At 60.5% G+C, this 22,052-nt stretch overlaps 1 protein-coding gene across 1 annotated transcript in view; it reads right to left on the minus strand.

Moving 5' to 3' along the window:
* The window catches only part of SIK1 (salt inducible kinase 1), a 94,988-nt gene extending 80,476 nt beyond the window's left edge, over window positions 1-14,512 (minus strand). The window contains exon 1 of the mRNA XM_004264661.3: window positions 14,501-14,512. The gene's annotated coding sequence lies outside the window, so the exon portion shown is untranslated. The remainder of the gene's footprint in view (window positions 1-14,500) is intronic.
* Between the last annotated feature and the right edge of the window lie 7,540 nt (window positions 14,513-22,052).

Below are 22,052 nucleotides of genomic sequence, written 5' to 3' on the forward strand. Positions count from 1 at the left end.
GCATCCTGCTGAGCCTGGGGGCTCCGTCTGCCTCTCACCCCCATCCCTGCCCCCATCCTCTCACCCCCATCCCTGCCCCCATCCTCTCACCCCCATCCCTGCCCCCATCCTCTCACCCCCATCCCTGCCCCCATCCTCTCACCCCCATCCCTGTCCCCATCCTCTCACCCCCATCCCTGCCCCCATCCTCTCACCCCCATCCCTGCCCCCATCCTCTCACCCCCCATCCCTGCCCCCATCCTCTCACCCCCCCATCCCTGCCCCCATCCTCTCACCCACATCCCTGCTCCCATCCTCTCACCCCCCATCCCTGCCCCCATCCTCTCACCCCCATCCCTGCTCCCATCCTCTCACCTCCATCCCTGCTCCCATCCTCTCACTCCCATTCCTGCCCCCAACCTCTCACCCCCATCCTCTCACCCCCCCATTCCCAGTTCCCACCTCCACCCCCAGCTGCAGCAGGAGCCCACCTGTGACACGGCCTGCGCACGCCTGGGGGCTCCAACAGGTGGCCGGGGCAGGACACTTGGGCCCCCGCTTGGCCCCCACAGCCAGAGCTGTGCCCCCACTGGCAGGTGTACGTGTCCCAGCCTCTCCCCACTAAGCGCATTCATTCTGCCGGCCGGGCCCGGTTCTGGTGGCCGTTGGTAGGAGGGCTCCACGGGCGGGCGGCCCAGGGCCCATGCACCCCCTTCCTCTGCTCCAGAGCACAAGGGGTGGCCTGTGTTGGCCCCTGGGTGCCACACCACCAGAGCTTTCCGGGGACAGATAAATACCCACCCAGCTCGCTCACGTCCCCCACTCCCCTTGGGTACTCCTGGGGCAGGAGAGCGGGGGAAACAGGCTGATTCCGGAACCTTCTGAGGGTGGGACCCTGGAACCAAGATCCTTTCAAAGAGCAGGAAAACCTTGGCCGCGGGTGGGGTTTTCCTCCTGTTTTCAGAGCCCTGGTGGCTGGGCCAGGGGCCGGCCCTTGTTTGGTACTTCAAAGGGACCTAAGCTGCCCCAGTGCTGGGCACCCCACCCAGCTCCTTTGGGTCTCACGGTCCAAGGTCTGAGAGTTGGACCTCTGCTCTCACAGCCGGATGGTGATTCCTGACCACAAGCGCTTCAGGGGACAAGAATTCATGGACAGGGGCTTCCCTGGTGGCGCAGTGGTTAAGAATCCGCCTGCCAAGGCAGGGGACACGGGTTCAAGCCCTGGTCCGGGAAGATCCCACATGCCGCAGAGCAACTAAGCCCGTGCACCACAACTACTGAGCCTGCACTCTAGAGCCTGTGCTCCACAGCTACTGAGCCCACATGCCACAACTACTGAGCCTGCATGCCACAACTACTGAGCCCGCGTGCATAGAGCCAGTGCTCCACACAACAGAAGCCACCACAATGAGAAGCCCGCGCACTGCAACGAAGAGTAGCCACCACTTGCCGCAACTAGAGAAAGCCCGCATGCAGCTACGAAGACACAACGCGGCTAAAAATAAATAAATAAATAAATAAAATAAATCTATTTAAAAAAGAAAGAAATCACGGACACACCTGAGAGGTCAGAGCGACTCTGGACGCCCAATGGCAGTAACCCTCCAGCAGCCCCCAGTCCCCGCCCGTCCACCTGCGGCCTGTCTGCGGCCGGCCTTGACCATCACGCCAGGTCTCCAGAACCAGCAGATACTGTGCCTTCAACGCCTCACTGCCCGAAGCCACCAGCCTTCCCGTGTGCCCAGAGCGCTGGCTGTTGCGTGCAGAGTTTCAACCCCATCTTGTGGCTGGGCCCTCCCCCTAAATGGCCGTGTTACCACAGTCTGGCTAGACCTTGAGGAAGACGCCGAGGACAGGGCCCCAGCAACACAACCAGAGCCCGGGGCCCGGTGGGGGAAGGGAGACCAGCCCCCATCACAGCAGCTCCTCCCCGGGGTCCGGCGGGGCAGGGGGGGTGGACAGACCTCACTCCGATGCAGGGCTCACGGCCCCGCGGGGACATTGCTTGGTGGCCAGCGGCCCCATCTTTGGGAACCGGTTAGCCGTGTTTGCCCTGGACTGGTTTTCAACTCCATGGCACGTTTCCCTTGAGGGTGACGGCTCCTTCACAGACAGGCCAGGGTCACTCTGTCCTTCCTCTCAGACACCTGGCTTGGCGGTGGGGGGCCTCCCCTGCACCCCAATAATCTTGCGGGGCCTCTGAAGCCCCCCACCGTGGGTCTCCCAGCCCAGCAGGACTGTGCTCCCGTGGGGATGCCAAGGAGCTGGGGGTGGAAGCCAGCCTCGCTCTGGAAAGCAGGTTGGGCCGAAATCTAGCAGCACTAGACCCAGGGACCCCAGGCCCGTGTCTTTGCAGCCTGGAGACGTGTGAGCCTGGGTAGCAACCACCCCCACCCCGGCACCAGCCTGCACGCGCGTGCACACACGACGGGCGGGTCCCAAGCGCCTGGAAGATGACTCACAAGCTGGCTCACAGCCCCCCACTCTGAAGGGCAGGAGAGGGGCCAGGGCTCCCCCTCAGTGGCTGTGACCATGGGGACCCTTCGCCAGCTCCCAGGAGTGGAGAAGTTATCCGTGTCTCGACAGACGTCGTCCACAGGAGCCCCGGGTTGGGGGGCTGCCCTTGGGCCTGGGTTCCCCACCAGCACCCCAGATATTTTCAGGAGACCTAAGGGACCAGAAGGGGTCACTGAGAGACCCTCTAATCCGCAAGGGGTCCTTCGTATGTTCAGTCTGCAAACTGTCACCGTGGATCGCGTGTTCAGGCCGGGGGCCAGGTTCCCTGGGACAGGAAGAATGCAGCTCTGCCCGTGTGGAGTGTCCGGTCCAGAGGGGGAAAGGAGTAATCAGGGACCTGGGGCGGCCGCAACAGAGGACCACAGGCTGGGCGGCTCCAACAGCAGAGAGCTATTCTCAGCCCGGAGGCCAGGAGTCCCAGGTCAGGGTGTGGGCAGGGCTGGTTCCTCCTAAGCCCAAGGGAGGATCTGTCCCAGGCTCTCCCCTAGCTTCTAGAGGGTTTGCTGACAATCTTTGGGGTTCCTTGGCCTGTGGGAGCATCACCCCGATCTCTGCTTTCATCTTCACATGGCGTCTCCTCTGTGTGCCTGTCTGTGGACAAATTTCCCCTTTTTATAAAGACATGGTCATATTGGACCAGGGCCTGTCCTAACGACCTCATTTTACCTCGATCATCCACAAAGACCCTCTTTCCACATAAGGTCACAAACAAAGGTGCTGGGGGTTAGGATTTCAGCATCCTCTGGGGGGCACAATTCAACCCATAACAAGCAATAAATCCCAATACATAGGTAACCTCAAGTTGCGATCAGTGCTGTGGAGAAAAGTATGGAATGCCCCAAGGCAACCTACTTATGTTTCAAAATATTAGCAATGCACTGTTATTAGGACGCTGTTCTCTATTGCCCTTACTTGCTGTCCACAGCCCACCCTGGCTGTTCTCCCTGCTCTGGGGGTCTCGGGGCGGGGGCCATTGGGGAGCACAAACACGTGAACCCAGGCAAGCCCCTGCCAGGCTGACCAGAGAGGGCAGGGGACCGGGGCCACAACATGGAGCCCATCCTCCCCCCAGCAAGAGAGAGAGTCGGTGCATTTTGTCTGTGCCCAGAGCAATCAGGAAGCCTGCGGTTTGCGGTGCCGAGGACAAAGTGGCCAGCCTGACTGCTTCCCCTGAAGTCTGAGAAAGGCCCTCGGTCCCAGTGTCGCCGGTCAGTGCCACAGGCTATGTCACCGCCCGCCGGCCAGGCGCCAGGTACTGCAGACCCACGGGGCTGCCGCAGAGGGCCCGGCTCCGGGGTTCCGGCTAGAATGTGCCCTCCTGGCCTCAGCCCCTGACCGACAGGGGGCTGTGAGCGCCGCTCCCAGCAGCTGCGATCAGTGCCCCCGGCCCCCGCCCTCCCCCGGGAGCCTGCTCTGGGAACCCGTCACCGCATCTTTCTGCAGGACCAGACCTGCGAGGCAGGGGACGGTGATTTCCAAAGGGCGTCTGCCAGCGCGGAAGCACCTCACACCCCCTCCCAGCTGGAGATAACGTGCTCTGAGGTGCCGGCGGGGGTGGTGGTGCGGGGTGGGGGTGGGGCACGAGGGTCTGGAAGGGGACACGCCGCCCTCCCAGCGGGACGGCAGCCTTTGAAGCCAGAGCAGGAGGAGGCGGGGCCGAGTGGCCAGGGACCGGCTTTGGCATCAGCCAGGTGAGGCTCTGAACCCACTTTCTGGCCCCAAGACCCTGACCCCGTACCTCACCCCTCGCAGCCCCCGCTGAAGGTATGTAAAGCGGGGCGCAGGTGACAGGAGGCCAAGCGGGCCTGGACGGAGACACCAGCATCCCCTCTGCCCCTCTGCAGACCGAGAGGCAGCGCCTCTTTGAAACAGCACTGCACCAGATTTCTGGAAGTTTGATACATATTCCTATCTCCTGAGAACACTCAGTGGATTGGTCCTACTTGGTAGGGGTTTTTGTTTGTTTACATCCTAAACAGCGTTATCGAGGCACGACTGACACACAGGAACTTGCACACATTCAGAGTGTGCACAGTGTGACATAAATACACACCATGAACCCCTCACCACGATCAAGAGAGTGAGTGCCGCGGCCCCTCCCCCTCCCCCTCCCCCCCACCATCTCCACAATCAAGAGAGTGAGTGCCGCGGCCCTCCCCCTCCCCTCCCCCCTCCCCCTCCCCCCCCCCATCTCCAGGCAACCACAGATTGCAAACCATGAGTTTGCATTTCCCAGAAGGTACAAGTGGAATTGCTCGGTGCAGCAGGCTCTGTTCTGGCAGCTCTTCACTTACAGCCTTGGGCTCCGTTCACGACGTAACACCGTCCTCCACGCGCTGGGTGCCCCCAAGTGTGTCTCTGTCCACCCCGTGGTGGACGTGTGCTTTATTTCCAGTTTGGGACCGTTACAAACAAAGCGCAAGTCTTTGCACGAATGAAGGCTCTCCTTTCTCTAGGAATGGAATGGCTGGGTCAGATGGTTGACGTACGTTTAACTTTTAAAGAAACTTCCAGACTGTTTTCTAAAGCGGCGGTACCCATTCATACGCTCACCAGCAAGCAACAAGAGTTCCTGTGCATTCCCAACCTCGTGGGCCGCTGGGATGGTCAGTCTTTCAGATTCTAGACTTTCTAATTAGGGCACAGTGGTGTCTGGTGTGGTCTTAATTTGCATTTTCCCTGATGACTAATGATGAACGTATCTGCCTATTTACCATCGTGTGGCTTCCTTGGTGAACTGTGCACTCACATTTTTGCCTGTTTTTTAAATTGGGTGGTTTTCCTATTTGGGGGTTCAGGGAGTTCTAGATTTAAGTCCTTTATTGGACGTACGCTTTGCAAAGTTTTCTCCCAGTCTGTGGCTGGCCTTCCCAGCTTCTCAGCAGTGCCTTTGGAAGAGCAAAACTCCTCATTTCACGAAGCCCAATTTATCCATTGTCTTTAATGGCTCATTTTGGTGCTGTATCTAAGAACTCTTTTCCTAACTCAGAGTTACAAATATCTTCTCCTACGTTCTCTTCTAGAAATCTTAGTTTTAGATTATATATGTAGGTCTATGATTTTGAGTTAATGTTTGGTCTGTGGTGAGAGGTATGGATCAAAGTTCCACTTGCGTGCCCCTGGATATCCATTGTCTCTGCGCCATTTGTTGAAAAGGCTATCTTTTCTCCATTGAACTGTGTCTGCGCTTTGTTGAAAATTGTCCATATATGTGTGGACCTGCTTGTGAACCATCTGTTCTGTTCCATTCATGTACTTGTCCATCCTGATGCCAACACCACACTGTCCTGATTGTGGTCATTGTGTACTAAATCTTGAAATCAGGTTATGTACGTCCCCCAGATTTATTCTTCATTATCAGATGTATGCTAGATATTCTCAGTCATTCACGTTTCCCCATGACTTCGAGAATCAGCTTGTCAACTTTGGCAAAGACCCTGATAGGATTTAGGCTGGGGTTGCTTTGAAGGACTACATCGATCTGGGGAGAATTGACATTCCAACAATATTGCATCTTCCGATCCATGAACACAGTACATCTCTCCCTTTATTTAATTCATCTTAATTTCCTCCGGCAATATTCTGTAATTTTCAGTCAGGATTGGCACATTGTTTTGGTAAGCTCTATCCCTGAATATTTCATATTTTGGTGTTACTTTTCATTTCAGTTCTGAATTGTTTGTTGCTCGTAAGTAGAATACAATCTATTTCTGCCCGGTAGTGTTGTATTAGCCTTGCTGTACTTACTAGGTCTGGAAGCTTTGTTATATGTTGTCATAGTATTTCCCATGTAGTTGATCCCGTGATCGATGCATAAAGACAATTTATCTCCTTCTTTCCAATCTAGATGCTCCTTTTCTTTTCCTTGCCCCCTGGCAGGGTCGGATGTCTAGAATGACATTGAGTTGAAGCGGAGAGAACAGACATCCTTGCCTTGTTCCTGACCTTGGGGATTAATTAGGGGCTGAGTTGTGTCCTCCTCAGAATTCGCCCGTGGGACTCCTAACCCCTAGGACCTCACAGCGTGAGCTTATTTGGAAATAAGGTCTTTGCAGACGTCATTAGTTAAGATGAGGTCGTACTGTGGGGGGACCCTAAACCCAGCCTGACTGGGTCCCCATACAAAGGGAGAATTCGGACACAGACATGCACACAGGGAGAGCACCACGTGAACACAAAGGCAGAGATGGGTGATGCTTCTGTGGGCCAGGGACGCCAGAGACGCCAGCGCACACCAGAAACTAGGGGACAGGCCGGCCACAGACTCTCGCTCAGAGCCCTTGGAAGGCACCAACCTGCCAACACCTTGATCTCGGACTTCCAGCTTCCAGACTGAGAGAGCAAATCTCTGTTGTTTAAGCCACCCAGCCTATGACACTTTGCCACAGCAGCTGTTACAAATTTATGCGGGGAACAGTATCTAGTCTTTCACCATTAAGCAGGATGTCAGCTGTGGGTTTTCCATGGATGCCCTTCAGCGGGTGGAAACCCTTGTTCTTGCAAGTAAAATAAAATGAAATGGTGCCGATCAGTGTCTGGGCAGCGTGGCTCACCAGGCGTGTTCCGGGGCTGCTTGGCCACCCTGCCCGGCCCACACCGCCTGCGGCCCCCGTTCCCCACCCTGGCTTGGCTGTGTGGACACTGCACTCCGCCTGGGTGAACTCTTCGGCCTCGGCAGGTCCCTCTTCTGTCCTCTGCTTCCTGGGCACAAAGGGCAGGGGGAGGGGACCTGGGGTCTAGGTTCTTTACGGCATGAATGCAGCTTCGCCTCCCGCTGTCTGGACCGGGCAAACCTGAGGCCTGTCCGCTCCCCCAGGCCAGGTGTGGACCACGCTGCACGGAGCCGGTCCTCATTCAGCTCGCTGAGGAGGAACCGCCGTGGGCTGCAGGGCCCAGGCCCGCTCCAGGGAGCTGCCGCGCCAGGGAAGCAGACCCACGAGGAAAACCGTGACCGAGATGCAGGGGCCACCGTGGGCGGAGAAACAAGCCAGGGGACGCGGGGAGCCCGAGCTGCCTTACCTGGTGCGCAAGGTGTCTGAGGAACCTCCCAGGGCACACCTGCCTGTCCGGGTGGCTCAGAGGCTGGCTCCGAAAGTGTCCCCTGCCGCCCAGTGTTCCAGAGCCCAGGCGTGGCCCCTCTGCCGTGGCCACTTCCACCCTGACCCTGGTGGGGCCTGGCTGGGGGTCCCGGGGGAGCCTCGGAACACAGAGGGGCTGCTTTCCAGGTTTGCTGAGACCTCAGCCCGTCTCCCCCCGCCCACACGCACAAACCTGACACGAGACCCCGGGTGGTCCTGGCGTGGAGACCCCCAAACTCTCCCTCCTGCTTGCGGCTGCTTGCAGGGATAAGTGCTGCCGGCTGTGAAAGTAGCCCAAATTCAGGCTGGGGGCGGGGCTGGGACGCCCTGAATCTAACTGGGTCATGGGGCCCTGAGCCCCCATCCACCAGGGCTCCAGAGGGACACCCCAGCCCCCAGAAGCTGGCTTCTCCACGGTGTTTGCACCTCTGTGGCCAAACCCTGACCCTTGGGGGCATGTCCTGTGCGCCCCCTCCCCATGCCAATCGAGGTGGCACGTGGGGGCCGCCCAGCCCGGAGCGCTTCCCGCCACACTGAGAGCGGCACCGGGAGATCACATTTCGGCGATAACCAGCGGCCAGCGTGGAGCTGCTGCCCAGAGATGCCCACAGAGGCCGGCCGGCCAGCCTGACGCTCCCGGGGGGCGGGGCGGGCAGGAGCCATGGGGGCTCCTCGGCGCCGACCAGAGCTGCCCCCGGAGCAGTCACCCTGGTCTCAGTGGCAACAGCGCTGCTGTCCACTTAAAACTCCCGCCCGGGAGCTCCCAGACCCACCCCCAGCCCCCATGGCGGTGGGGGAGCACCTGTCCCCACGCTGCCACCCCCGGGAGCTGCGGAAGGGGGAAGGCAGGTCCACGTGGTCCTCGACTGGGTCCCCAGAGAAGAGCCACCCGCACCGGCCACTGATCCGCTCCTTGGTCACCAGTGCTGATCGGATCCCTGGGGACGGTCACTCGCCTTCCCCGTTACTGGCCATCTGCTTCCTCGGGGATGGGGCGGCCGTGCTCCAACCCCGTGCCATCCCGGAGTCCCTCCAGCCCCCCGGCTTCCAGGTCCGTCCCCAGGCACCTGGTTCTCCCCTGCCCCGGGGCCTCTGCACTCCCCCGGCGGCAGGGTCTTATTCAGTGATTCGTCCACGGGCTATTTCCGTCCCCGTCTGAGTCTGCTGTGTCCCGCCAGGCCTCCGGGGTCCACCAGGGTGTCAGGCAGCGAAAGGACTGGGGTGAGAGGAAGACGGGGCCGGGGGCGTGCTCTGGAAAGTGAGGCTCCCCCACTGCTCCTGGAGATGCAGCGTCAGGAGTCCTGGCATGGCCACCCCAGGGGAGGCGTCACCACGGGGCCGGTAGGGGCTGCTGGCTGGCCGCAGGGTCAGGGTAGGGCAGGCCCACGCCCCTGGGGACCCCATCCCCGCGTCCCCTCCTGCACGAGCTGTACCATGTCCTAAGGCCCCCGACCTTCAGCAGAGGCTAGTTCTCTCCTGTGAGGCCTCGGGCAGGGGGAAACCCACTGCTGCCAGACGCCCCTTGACCTGCTCTGGGGTCCCCCGACGGCGGGAAGGACCACGAGGTCTCAACCTCCAACCGGCCCCACTGTGCAGGAAGCCTCGGGCTGCGGCCCCCTTCAAGCCCACAGCCTTGCTGCCCTGGGGTCCCCGGAGACTCGGGACAGGGCTTGGCCTCATCTCACCACGGGGGACAGAGGCCCGCTGGCCTGCAGTCCTGCCCCAGGTCCTGGCTGGCGCAGCCGTCTGCCCCGCCCAGCCCTTCCTGAGTGAGGACTATTGATCTGAGGCTGGGCCGGAGCCTGCACCGCTCCTTCCCTTTCTAGACCAACAGATCAGCAAAGCACTGGGCACTGGCGTCTTCTGGAAGGCCGGGCATCTCCCCTGGGGCACGGGCTGGGCTGAAGGCATGCCACCCGAGCTTTGGTCCTGCCCGAGGCCCTGGCTGCAGCCCCGCCCTGGGCCAGTTCCAGGAAGCCTGGTCCGGTGGCTCAGGCCGTCCTGGCCTGGAGTGTGGACGGAAGCTGGCCCTGGGCCGGGCTCCCGGATGGTGGAGGCGAGGGCTGGGCTGGTCCGCTCCCCACCCCCCGGGACCCAAGCGCTGCAGGCCGCAGCCCGGCCCCCCAGGTTTGCTCCCGGCATCAGATCTGGGCTCCCCGGGGCCAGCGTGTTTCCTGAAGAAACTTCCTCAGGAAGCACAGCTCGCTCCCCCATCTCCTGTGTTCCCAGAACTGGCAGGGAGCTCACCGGGCAAGGGGCCTTCAGGGAGAGGGCTCAGGATGGACCGAGACCCCGGCAAGCGCCAGCCCCGCCGTGTCCCCGGCTGAAAACGGGGACGCGCCTCCCCACCCCTCCTGGACCCCCAAGGCCCCAAAGGCCAGCTCCCCAGCGTCCTTCCCTGCTCCCGGAACCTTCCAGGGAGAAGAGCCTGCAGAGCCTGTGCGGCCCCTGACTCCCGGCTGGCCGCGCTGTGCCCCCTTCTGTCACAGGGGTTGAGGCGGCGAGGGGGGCGAGGAGTGGAGAGCAGCCTTGGGGCGCCGGGGCTGGGCAGCAGGATGCTCCCGCCTTCCCGGGGCCCCGTCTGTACCACAGAAAAGGGGACGGCGTCCACACCTGGTTGTCGCGAGGACAGAGGGTAACCCTCTAGAGGCCCCCATCCTGCCTGGCTCCACGGAGACGCTTGGGACACACAGGCGCTGGCGTCCTGCCAAGATCGTGGCCCCCACCCGCAGGCCCAGGCCAGAGCCGGGCATCCGCTGGCATCGGGAGTCCCGGGGGTGGGAGACTTCACAGCCCCCAGCACTCGGTGGGACAGGGAGGGGTGGCTGCTGGCATCCGCAGGGTGCCCGGCACCCACGAGGGCGGGTGGGGGCATCACGAGAGAGGAAGGGGCTCCCGGAGGCTGCGGTTTGCGGGAGGGCATGGAGCCAGGGGCCCAGCCTTGCCTCCTGGAGCACAATCGCCATCTGTCCAAAAGGTTCCTCTGTTTTCATTGATTAAACGATGAAAAGAGCACTGTGAGCCTCCCTGCTACACACACACACCACCTCGAGCACTAGGACACCGCAGCTCAGACGTCACCCTCACCCCGCCCCGCCCAGAATTACCCTCATCATACCCTTTTTTCCTTAAAAGTTACCGCGTGCACACGGATGTGGCCGTCTACCCCAGCTCCGCCTGCTTTGAGTGGCCTTGGAAGGGACCCCCCCCTCCCCGCCACAGGGGCTTAGGACACGCTCTGTTCCCTCACCCTGAGCTCGTGTGGCCTCGGAGCTGGGGTCCCTCATGCTCGGTGTGTCTGCGTCCAAACAGCTGTTCCGCCCGCGTCCCCGGTGAGAGGCCCATGCGTCTTCCCTGCCCAGCCGGGATGGGCCGCAACAGGGTCCCCGCACGTGAATGAGACCATCTCCTCCCACGTCTCCTGACGAATGACTGTGAAATGCCTGCTGGAGTCTGGCGCCTGTTTATCTATCGGGTTCTTGATCTTTTTCTCACCGGTTCCCAGTTTGTTATTTTTCCGTGTTGATCCTGTTGGTTGTAAGTGCTACAAACACCTCTCCCCCAAGGGCAGCTGTCCTTTACATTTTCCTAAGGTCATTTTGATAAACATATGTCCTTTTTTTATTTAATTTTTATTTTATATTGGGGTATAGCTGATTTACAATGTTGTGTTAGTTGCAGGTGTCCAGCAACGTGATTCAGCTCTACCTATACGTATATCCACCCTTTCTTAGGTTCTTTTCCCATATAGGCCATTACAGAATATTGAGTAGAGTTCCCTGTGCTCTACAGTAGGTCCTTGTTGATTGCCTATTTTATAGATAGTCGTGTGTGTATGTGAATCCCAAACTCCTAATTTCTCCCTCCCCCCACACCTTTCCCCTTTGGGAACCATCAGTTTCTTTTTGAGGTCTGTGATTCTGTTTTGTAAATACATTCATTTGTATCATCTTTTTAGATTCCACATATAAGTGATATCATATGATATTTGTCTTTCTCTTTCTGACTTACTTTACTCAGTATGATCATCTCTAGGTCCATCCATGTTGCTGCAAATGGCAATATTTCATTCCTTTTTATGGCTGAGTAATATTCCATTGTCTATATGCACCACATCTTCTTTATCCATTCCTCTGTTGATGGACGTTTAGGTTGCTTCCATGTCCTGGCTATTGTAAATAGTGCTGCAGTGAACATTGGGGTGCATGTATCTTTTTGATTTATGTTTTTCTCTAGACATATGCCCAGGAGTGGGATTGCAGGATCATATGGTAGTTCTATTTTAGTTTTCTAAGGAACCTCCATACTGCACAAACATATGTTCTGAATGGATAAACCTGCCATAGGGATCAACCCTCCCCTGTGGTTAGAGCTCTCCGACCTTGTTGACAAACCCTTCTGCTCCAGGTCTGTAAACGTTCACCCACTGTTTTCTCCACGAAGCAATATTCTCGTCTCCTTCTGTAAGCAGCGGCTCTTCCTTCAGGGGGAGAAGCTGTTCCTGGGCTGAGTGCCACAGGGAGGAGGGTCCCTGCCCCACTGCAGGCTTCACGAGCTCCAAGGGACCCTCCCGCTTGGTGACAACTACACCCTGGAAAGGACAGCTGCTTGGGGCGTCTCACAAAGGGGGAGGGCCCTCAAGGGACACCCCAAAACAAAAAAATCAAACAAACGTGGGCCAGGCCCCAAACGGCCAGAGTTTCCTCACGGCCTGACCTGGACCCTGGAGTAGGGGCCAGTGTGCACTGCAGCCCAAGGGTCTGCAGGACAGAGGGAGCACTGGGGTGGGGTCGGAGCTGACCCGGCTACGGGGCCCTCGAGGCCAGGCTGGACAAGGTGGTCCCTGGTCGTATGGTCAGCGAGACACAGGTGCAGCCCATGAGGACACAGGCCCTGCACTGGCCTCAGAGGTCGGAGGTAGGACGGCCCCACCCTGTCCTCACAGGTACGTGGCCAGCAGGAATGCACAGCCCCGGGGCCCAATGAATTGACCATGGAGGTGGATGCATGAGCCCAGCCAGTGCCAGGCAGACTTGAGTCAGCACAGCTCACGAGACAGGCAGCAGTGTCTGGGCCGGGGGCTCCGTGGCTCAGCAGAGTGACTTGGGGCTGCAGGCTCGGCTCGTAGATGGAAATGCATCAGGGATGAAGGAGAAAGCAGAACGAACACATCGCAGCCCTGCACAAGGTCACACACATTCCAGACAGCACAGTGACTGCCGGCGAGGGGGTCTCGGAGGTGCTGCCACCAGCAGACCACGGCTGGACCCTTTGGACAAACCCGGAGCATCGGACTAGCACACAGACAGCCACACGGTCTGGAGGCGGTGACCACGTGACACTCGGACCGTGCCCATTCTCCACCAGTGCTTGCTGCCCAGGGCCAGGGTCAGCGGGGCCCTGCCCTCACAGAGCACACCATCGGGCTGCCAGCAAACACCAGGCCCCTTCCCCGTCCCCACTGCCCTCCATACGAGCCATTTTTCCAGCACTGGCCACGTTGTGCTGTGGCCCAGCGTCCACACCCTCCCCTCTGCTGGACCAGCATGGTCTGCGGACACGTCTCTTCACGTCTCTGAGCCTCAGTCTCCCCACCTGGGAACCTGGCTGATAACAGCTCCACCTCCAAGAAACGTGAGTGAGAAAAACAGGAAAACGGAAACAAAAACACAGTGCCCAGAGCTCCCAGGAAATGGCATGGACTGTGTTGTGTCCCCCAGATTCGTACGTTGGAGTCCTGGTCCCCCGAACGTCGGAACGTGCCCTAGTTGGAGATGCAGTCTTTACAGAGGCTTTAACCTTCATGGAGGTTAAATGAGGTCACTGGGATGGGTCCCAAGCCCACAGGACTGGTGCCTGATTAGGAAGAGGAGATGAGGACACAGACACACACAGAGGGACAACCACGTGAGGACCCAAGAGGAGACGGCCGTCTGCACGCCCAGGAGAGAGCCCTCGGGAGGGACAGGCCTGCTGATGCCCTGACCTCGGGCTTGCAGCCTCCAGCACAGAGACAGTCAGAGTCTGTGGTCTGAGCCGCCCCATCTGTGGTATTTGTCACAGCAGCCCGAGGTGACTGAGACGGTGAGAGAGCCGGACCCTCGCAAGCACTCCCCCCCGCGAGGCAGCCTGGCCCGTGGGCTCCTTGCTCTGAAGCGGGCCCCTCTGCGACACCACCCCTGGCAGGCGTTCTGGTCCCTCGGCTCCAGAGGGGAGGGTCTTCCGTGGAGGCCGCCAGCCTCATTCTCCCCAGCACTTGCTGACAGCTGTCCCTCCTCCCCAGCACCCAGCCACGGTGCCACCACTCACGGCCTGGGGCCACCGATCCCCGTGGAAGTGACAGTGTCAAAGGGGCCTCCTTCATGCAAGTCTGACTAACGGGGACAGGTTGGCAACCCTGGCTCGGAGGCCGCGCATGCCCAAGGGGGAGGGTCACATTTGCACGTCGGGCGGCCCACTCAAGAGCGTCTCGGTGCCCTTACTTCTTCGTCAGCAAAGACCATGCCGAGGACGGCCTCCCTTAGAAGGGGGAGCAGGTGGCACGCAGCAGGTCCCCCGAAGCGAGAAGCGGGGAGGCTGATTAGACGGGGAGGGGAGCGGAGCGGAGGGGGCCGCCCTCCACGAGGAGCACTGGCCTCTCCGTAGTTGCCCGGCCCCCGGCGTCAGGCCAAGAGGACCCAGGCGGGCGCAGGTCCCACAGCGGCTCGTCCGCCTGCATAAGCTGTGTGTTTAAGCACACTCACACGTGTGTGAGCATGCACACATCCCGTTACACGGGATGCGTGAGACGTGCTCGGAACACATGAGCAAGCCCACGGGACGGTGACTAGGGGCTGCTCTGGGGGCTGTGATGTCCGAGCCCATGGAAGGGCCCTGCTGGTCGTCACGCGGGCTCAAGGGGCCCCGGGCCACAGCTGACCCCAAACCCGAGCGCCGGGAAGAAGACTGTGCCCTGAAAGGGAGTCTTAGCCTCCACCCGGCCCCTGGGCCTCCCGCGCTGGGGCGGCACGGGCTCTGCGCGCCCCAGGCTAACGCAGCTGCTCCCGCCGTCCCGCTCCGGACACGCGGTCTGCTGCGCCGCCCGCCACGCGGGGCTCGTCCCCAGCTGCTCGTGCGGCCGCCTCTCATGAAGACCAGACGTCACCCTGGCTGCCGAGTCCCCCCAACAGGAGTTCACGTGGGCGCCCGGGACGGAGGGCAGGTGGTTTCCAGGCCCCAGTCCGGAGCCGCCCCCACGACGGCCTTGACCGGCTGGGGCTCCAAGCCGCGGCTCCCCCTCCGGCTCCGGCTCCCGCCCACTTGCTCTGCGCCTTAGATGCCGGGTCGTGCCTGAGAGCCACAGGAGCCTGGGTTTACCTCTCAGCTGCCAGGGAGAGCCTGGCGCCGAGCAAGCGTCTCCCGGGGCCTCGTCCGCACCCACCAGCCGGGCGGGCGCAGCGTGGAAGCAGGCGGAGGGCCTCCGCTGGGCATCGCGGTGGCGACCGGTCTTGTGACTCACTTCCTTCCCCCGCCCCTCTCAGAAAGCCCGGGGGGACTCGGCGATCACACACGCCGACCCCGCTGCAGGGCTGAAGGCGCCCAGGGTTCCATCCGCAGCCCTGTCCTGCTTCCCACGCTGAGGGAGGGCGTGGCCCGCGGAGCGCGTGGCAGCCCGTGGGGGCCCCCAGAGGGGGCGGAGGCCTGCTCGAGCCTCTTTCTCTCCTTTCGCACCCGCCCATCCTCCGTGTGGGCGAAGCCCCCTGAAGGGCCCTCCCTGCACCACTCCCCACTGCCCACTCCCTCCTCCACCCCCGGGGGGGGGGCGCCGAACTCTGCGAGAACTAACCTCTCAGGGGTGGCATCTGCTTCATTTCCCAGCAAAGCCGAGAGCACCCCCTTGGCCCCCTGAGAACCATCCACCCGTGTGCTCCGGGGGAGACGCCTGGAGGAGGGTTCAGTTGAGGTTTGGACAGAAAACCTGCAAAGGTAGGGAAGCTGGGGTGACAGCAGCCCAAGGCGGGGACAGAACCCCACGTCCCCCTGGACGGCTGCAGCCGCGTCCGGAGAGGGCTCCCAAGAGAGGGGCTCCGTCAAGCTGGATTCCAGTCCACACACACGTCTGCACACACGCACACACGTGCACGCATCCAGGTGGGCGCCCACACACCCGGCTCCCCCAGGCGCCGCCCCCAGACCCAGCACCACACACTCCTGGGACCAGGGCTCCGCCGTCCACCACACTCCGCCCCAGTTGCTCTCCAGCCTGTCCTGGGCGGCCCCCCTCAGCCTCCTCCAGCTCAGAGCCCCTCCCTGGCCTGCAGGGCCAGCAGATCTACACCAGGGGCTGCAAGGAGAGAGGTCAGCACATGGCCCCAGGTGCTGCAATAGCCCTTGGGCTCCAGCTCAGATGGCGCTGTCAGCCTAGACGTGAAGCCGGACGCCAGGACTGGGTAATGTCTATGCTCTGCCCCCCTCGCTGTTTCCCAGGAAGGGCCTGCCTGCGGGAAGTCTCTAGTAACCAGCTTTCTAGGAAGCGCAGGCCTTGCTGACGTCTGTCTCTAGGCAGGGGTGGGGACCAATCTCCAGAAAGGGCACAGCCAGGGAGAAGCTGGTCCAGGGCAGTGCGATGCTGGAAACTTCCGCCGCCAGGGAGCAGCCCTGCCCTCACCTGCCCTCGGCGCCCACGCTCAGACAGGGCCCCTCTCCTGGCAGGGCACTGCCCTTCCTGCCAGCCCTCGCTGCCCACTGGCCCTGAAGGACCTGTGTCCACCGCTGGCCAGGCTCCCACACAGGGCCAGGGCCGCACTGCGGCTCCCTTCTCTCTCCGGTAGCAGCAGGAAAGGTGTTTGTGCCAAGGAGATTTCTGCCCAGAAAGAACACCCCCGCAGACCTGTTCCTATCACCCCTGCCACCTGACCCAGAGAGCGCGGCCCACGGCCCCCGGGGCAGCCTGTGATTTCTGGAGAGAGCTCTGGCAGGGGCCCTCCCTTTCCTGGGCTGCCCCCAGGAGCGACACGGCCATTGTGCTGCTGCGTGTGTCACCCCACCGCACGGCGCCAGGGCCTGCCTCACCGGAGCAGCTGCTGGCCATCCACTAGGGAACGTTCTGGGACATTCCAAACACCGAGCCCTGCGTCTGTGTCCGCTGGTTTCCCCAGCTTCCCTCGGGATGGCCTCCCCGCCGAGCTCTCCACCTGAGGGTAGGCGGCCTTCAGTTGAACGCAGCACCGTTCACTGGATGCGGTGCTTCATCTGTCCAGACGCTGGGACCCAAGACTACAGCCTGATGGGGAGACGAGACAGAAGCTTCGAGGCCACGCAGGCCCTGGCTGGCCATCCAGGCCTCGGGACACCCTGCAGCTCCCACTCCCCTCCAAGCAATGCCCTGGGGGCTCTGCCCAGAGCCCGCTCTTCCCGTATGACGCCGTCCCCCGAGTCCTCAGCAGAGCCGTGAGCATCGTGCAGAGCCCAGCTCAGGCAGCGCCTCATCTGTGCTCCTTCCGAAGCCCCAACTCCTCCTATTCGGCCAAGGTTCTACCGTCTAACTGCCGACTCAAGCCCCAACCCACTCTTCCTAGAAATGTGACATGGGACACAGCACTTAACCTCTCAAAACCTCAGTTTCCTTACCTGTAAAAGAATTGACAACTTCAGTCTTTGCCCAGAGGGTCTGGGGGAGGCACCCAGGGCTCAGACAAGGCCCAGGCTTGGGGGGATGTGTTGAGCTCATGGAGACCGTCTGCCCGGGTACTTTGACGATTGACTTGCGTTCTGACCCTGACTTTTGGGTCCGAGGCTGCAGGGTGTAGCCCAGGGCCGGAGCAGAGGCCTGACGTTGAGTCGTCCCATGGGAGGATGCCCAGCACTAGGGGGAGCCCCCGGGGAGGAGGGGACGTGGACAGCAGGTCTCAGAATGGCCTGCCCGTCTGTGCACCTGCTGTCATACCTCCCTCCAAGTGTGAGCGCCCGGGTGGTTCAGATACACTCCAGGCTCACTGGGCAGGACAAGGGTGTCTGCTGGACCCCCCGGGCTCCTCTGCAGCAGAACAAACAGGGCTCATGAGCAGACCCTGGTGTGTTTCTGGAGAATCCCAAGGAAGAGGGGTGGCTGGGGGCCAGAAGGAACACAGCTACCTCGTGCACTACTGTCGATCATCTCTACGGCTGCTATAACAGACCACCACGGGTGGGCGGTCCACACAACAGACAGGAGGCTGGACGCCCAAGACGGAGGTACCCACAGATGCAGCGTCTGGTGAGGACCGCATCCTGGTTCAGAGGTGGCTACGTCCTTCCGGCTGTGTTCTCACACGGGACAGAAAGAGGTCATCTCTCTTCTCCTGTAAGGGCACCGTCCCATCATGAGGCAAAGGTCCCACCTCCTAATGCCATCATTTTGGGGGCCAGGGTTTCAACACGTGAATCTTGGCGGGGTGGGGGGGGGACACAAATATTCAGACCAGAGCTGCAACTAAAGCTCGGGGGCCTCTGAGGAGCGGGGGAGCAGGCAGTGTGTGCCCTGCCCCTGGATGCTGGCCAGGTGGTCCCACTGGCCTGTCAAGGAGCCTGGGGAGAGGGCGAAGGACCGGGCAGCTGGGGCACGGCCAGCCACACCCGCGGACAGCAGTGGCCAGAGTGAAGATGACCCAGGGTCCAGGGCTCAGAGCCTCAGCCCACAAGAGACGGAGCTGCTTGAGGCCACGTGGAGAAACACCCTGGGCTGAAAAGCTCTCAGGGTGCCAGGCTGCAAACACTACGAAACCCCCAGCAGCCTTTCCCCTAATCGACGCCCTTTAGAAGGCATGGGGGCAGATGGCAGACATCAGATGGACGGCCTTGTGAGGCACTGGGCAGCGGAGGAGAATCAGGGCAATCTCAGACAAGTCCCCACTGCCGGGCACAGGCCAAGGGCCAGCAGTAGGGCAGGGGAGTGGGGACGCCGCCCCGCTGGTCAGGCTGTGGGGCTGTGAGGCCAGGCCGCCCCGTCCAGCCTCCACAGGGACACTGCCTCAGGACAGGCCCGCCCTTTAGGCAGCGTCCCCTGCCCCCAGCGAGCACTGTCTGCAGGGCCGTCTGGGTCCCTGGCCGGAGTCCCACCTCCCAGCTCTCACGTGCCTGGGGGGCGCTAGAGAAATGCAGATAGATTGTGCCCCTTCACCCGGCCAGGGGCTCAGACCGCCCTCCTCCCCAGCCCCCAGGCCATCCTCTCTGGACGAGGAAACTGGGGAGCAGCGGCCCTGGAAGGAGGCCAAGCGCTCCCGGCGGAAACAGAGCTGTCCACTGTGACAAAGGCTGCCCCTCCGGAGCAGCAGGGCAGAGCGTAGCCCAGACCGAAATGCTCCAGAAGGACCTGGAACAGAGGAAGCGTGTGCCGAGCAGGGCAGGGGTGGCAGACTACAGGGAAAGGACAAGCCGTCCTGCTCCCCGATGGCCGGTTGTGCAAGCCCGGGGCCACCGGCGGGCACTGGGGATTAACTGGCGCAGACAGTGTGTCCTGGCCACAGTCACTGTGACTAACTGCAGGACAAACAGGAAGGCTTCTCACCTGCCAGAGCCTGGCCAGTGTCTCCTGCGAGACGACAGCATCAGGAGCCCAGAGACAACAGGCAGCTGTGACATCCACGGGGCGCGAGGCAGCGTCCGGCCTGGGCGGGGCTCCGAGACGGGGACCCTCATCCCAGAGGCTGCGCCGCCAGCCAGGGCCTGGTCTGCTCATTTCCCTCTCACTCCTGCTCCCTGACCTCAAGACAGAGCTTTCCTCCAGGCAGCTTCCAGGAGCGGCAGTTTTTCCAGCACAGGAAGGAAAACAAGGTTCAGAAAGGGGCTCGAGGTCATAGGACCGTGGGGAGCAGAGGGGCTTCTGCCCAGGCCGGCCCTCCGCCCAGGACCCCGGTCACCTGGCTGCTGGGTTTAAGGGGAAATGCAAACCTGGCCTCAGATGAGCAGGGAGCTTCAGGTCTGTCCTGCAGGGCCAGGGCCCCGTCACCTGTCACTGCTCCCTTAAGCCTGGCCTCACGTCTGAGCACAGCACACTTGGTCCACAGTCAGAAACAGCAAAACAGATATACATCCCCAGAAACGCGGGAGGAAAGTGTATTCAGCGCCACCGGAAGTCCTGCAGCCACAGCCCTCCTGCGAGCACAGAAACCCTAACCCCACCTTACATGGGGACACAGAGTGAGGGGGACAGGAGGACAAATGTCCACTCTGAACCCTAGTCCAGCCTCCTCAGCAGAGGCCCTGTCTTACTCTGGGTTTCCTTAGCTCTGCACTGGAAACTCATGACCTCAACATCAGATAGAAAATAACAACCCCCCTGTGACAGGTCCATTCAGACAAGAAACAGGTGACAAAGGGCAGCCCCAGGCCAGCCAAGTGCGTGGTGTCAGTGAGCCAGCCCTCCCCCCTGTGCCGCTCCCTGGAGGACAATCTCCAAGGATGCTGCTGCTTCCGGATTTTTATTCTTTTACGTGCTTCCCTTCCACTCCTGGAAAAAAATCTATACCTAGAGACTTGGGTTTTCTTATTTGTGGCCAAATTTCTTCCAGGATTTCATGGGCTTGGAGAACAGGCGTAAGAGGGTAACCTGGCTGGACCAGAGCCAATACACCTGCTTAGCGTCGCAGAAAGGGATGACAAATCCCACGCAGGCACACAGACACACATGCACGCGTGCACACACACTTAGAGATGCACACACATGGATACACATGCACACGGATACACACACTCACAGACAAGATCTGGGGCTGCAACCACTCACAGACCTTCCAGGGACATCATCACTGAACTCGACCCGTGTCCGAGCAGGGAGTGCTGGGGGGCAGGGATGCGGGGAGAGTCCACACTGGTGTGCGTGTGGGGAGAGAAGCAGAGGAGCAGAGGCCACAGGAAAGTGGCCTTTGTGGCTTCAGCCACGGTGTCCCGGCCATCCAGCAGCATGAGTGCTCCAGAGGAGGATAAACTCCAGAGCATGAGGTCAGCAGGAGCCCAGGGCCGCAGCCGCAGAGGCCTCCAAAGGGCAGGTCACTCCTCCCCTCCCAGTCGAGGTGCATGAGAACCAAGACGGCAGAGAAGCAGGGGCTGCTGGGCGCCAGCAGTGCAGGGTGGGGGCTCTGCTGCTCCCCCAGGGCACTTTCCTACAGACCAGGGAACCTGACGGGAGAAGCCCAAGGTCTTGGTGCCACATGGCCACGCTCCGGACCCAGCACTGCCCCAGGCTGCAGCCATGCCAGGATCACAGTCCCATTGGGGTGGAAAGGCCCCGCCACTCCCTGCACCTGATCAGAACCACACCTGAACCACTTCTGACCAACAGGCACTCGGGCCAACAGAGGTGCTGCTGCCCCCCATAACCGGGAGGCACCCGGAGGCAAGAAACTCATCCCAACCCGAAAAGCACCTCCTACCCTCGTAACTGGAAGAAGTGTGTTCAAATACCAAGTGTAGCACTAAGGATCTGGGACTTGCTTCCTGGCTGGTGGCTACCCTGACTCACCAAGAAGAGTTAAACGTGCCAAGTACAACGTATAAGGGCAGCAAGTGTGTGATGTGTTGTTTATATACAGATTGTCATGAAAACGGTTCACCTCAAAAAACAGCTTTGATGCTTCAGGGCCCGGAAAAACACACTTTTCATGAACCTTGTGCCAACCCAAGGGGCTTGCTCCCCTCTGCCCTTAGATGATATCTTCCAAGCTTCAGCTGCCCCTTTATTTCTCCTCTATTGGCATTTGGTTAAAGAACAAGGAGAGGGGCTTCCCTGGTGGTGCAGTGGTTGAGCGTCCACCTGCTGATGCAGGGGACACAGGTTCGTACCCCGGTCCGGGAAGATCCCACATGCCGCGGAGCGGCTGGGCCCGTGAGCCATGGCCGCTGAGCCTGCACGTCCGGAGCCTGTGCTCTGCAACGGGAGAGGCCACAACAGTGGGAGGCCCGCGTACCGCAAAAACAAAAAACAAACAAACGAAAAGAACAAGGAGAAAAAGAAAAAGAAAAGAAAAAGCACCAGTCCTTCGTGCCAGGGGTCACCTCCCCTCTGGCCCCCATGGCCCCGCCCCAGAGCGGGGGGTGGGGGGGCAGGAGGCCAACTACCTCCAATCCCAGCCACGCCTGAGCTGGCTTTTGGACTAGAGCAGGTAGGAGAGTTTGTCTGCTCCTGGCCTCATCTGTCTCAGCTCTACGGGATCTCAAAGAAAGACTGAAAGAGAGAAATACTCAGTTATTCCAGGCAAAGGCAAGACAGGCTGTAGTGATCCTGAAATAGGAATAAATATTAATTTTGTAAACTGACCTGCAAATACTGAACAGAACCTTTTAGAAGTCAACGTTTTTCTAAAAATAGAACTACCATATGACCCAGCAATCCCACTACTGGGCATATACCCTAAGAAAACCATAATTCAAAAAGAGTCATGTACCACAATGTTCACTGCAGCTCTATTTACAATAGCCAGGACATGGAAGCAACCTAAGTGTCCATCAACAGATGAATGGATA

This window comes from Orcinus orca, chromosome 5 (assembly GCF_937001465.1).
Source record: "Orcinus orca chromosome 5, mOrcOrc1.1, whole genome shotgun sequence".
Lineage (NCBI taxonomy): Eukaryota > Metazoa > Chordata > Mammalia > Artiodactyla > Delphinidae > Orcinus > Orcinus orca.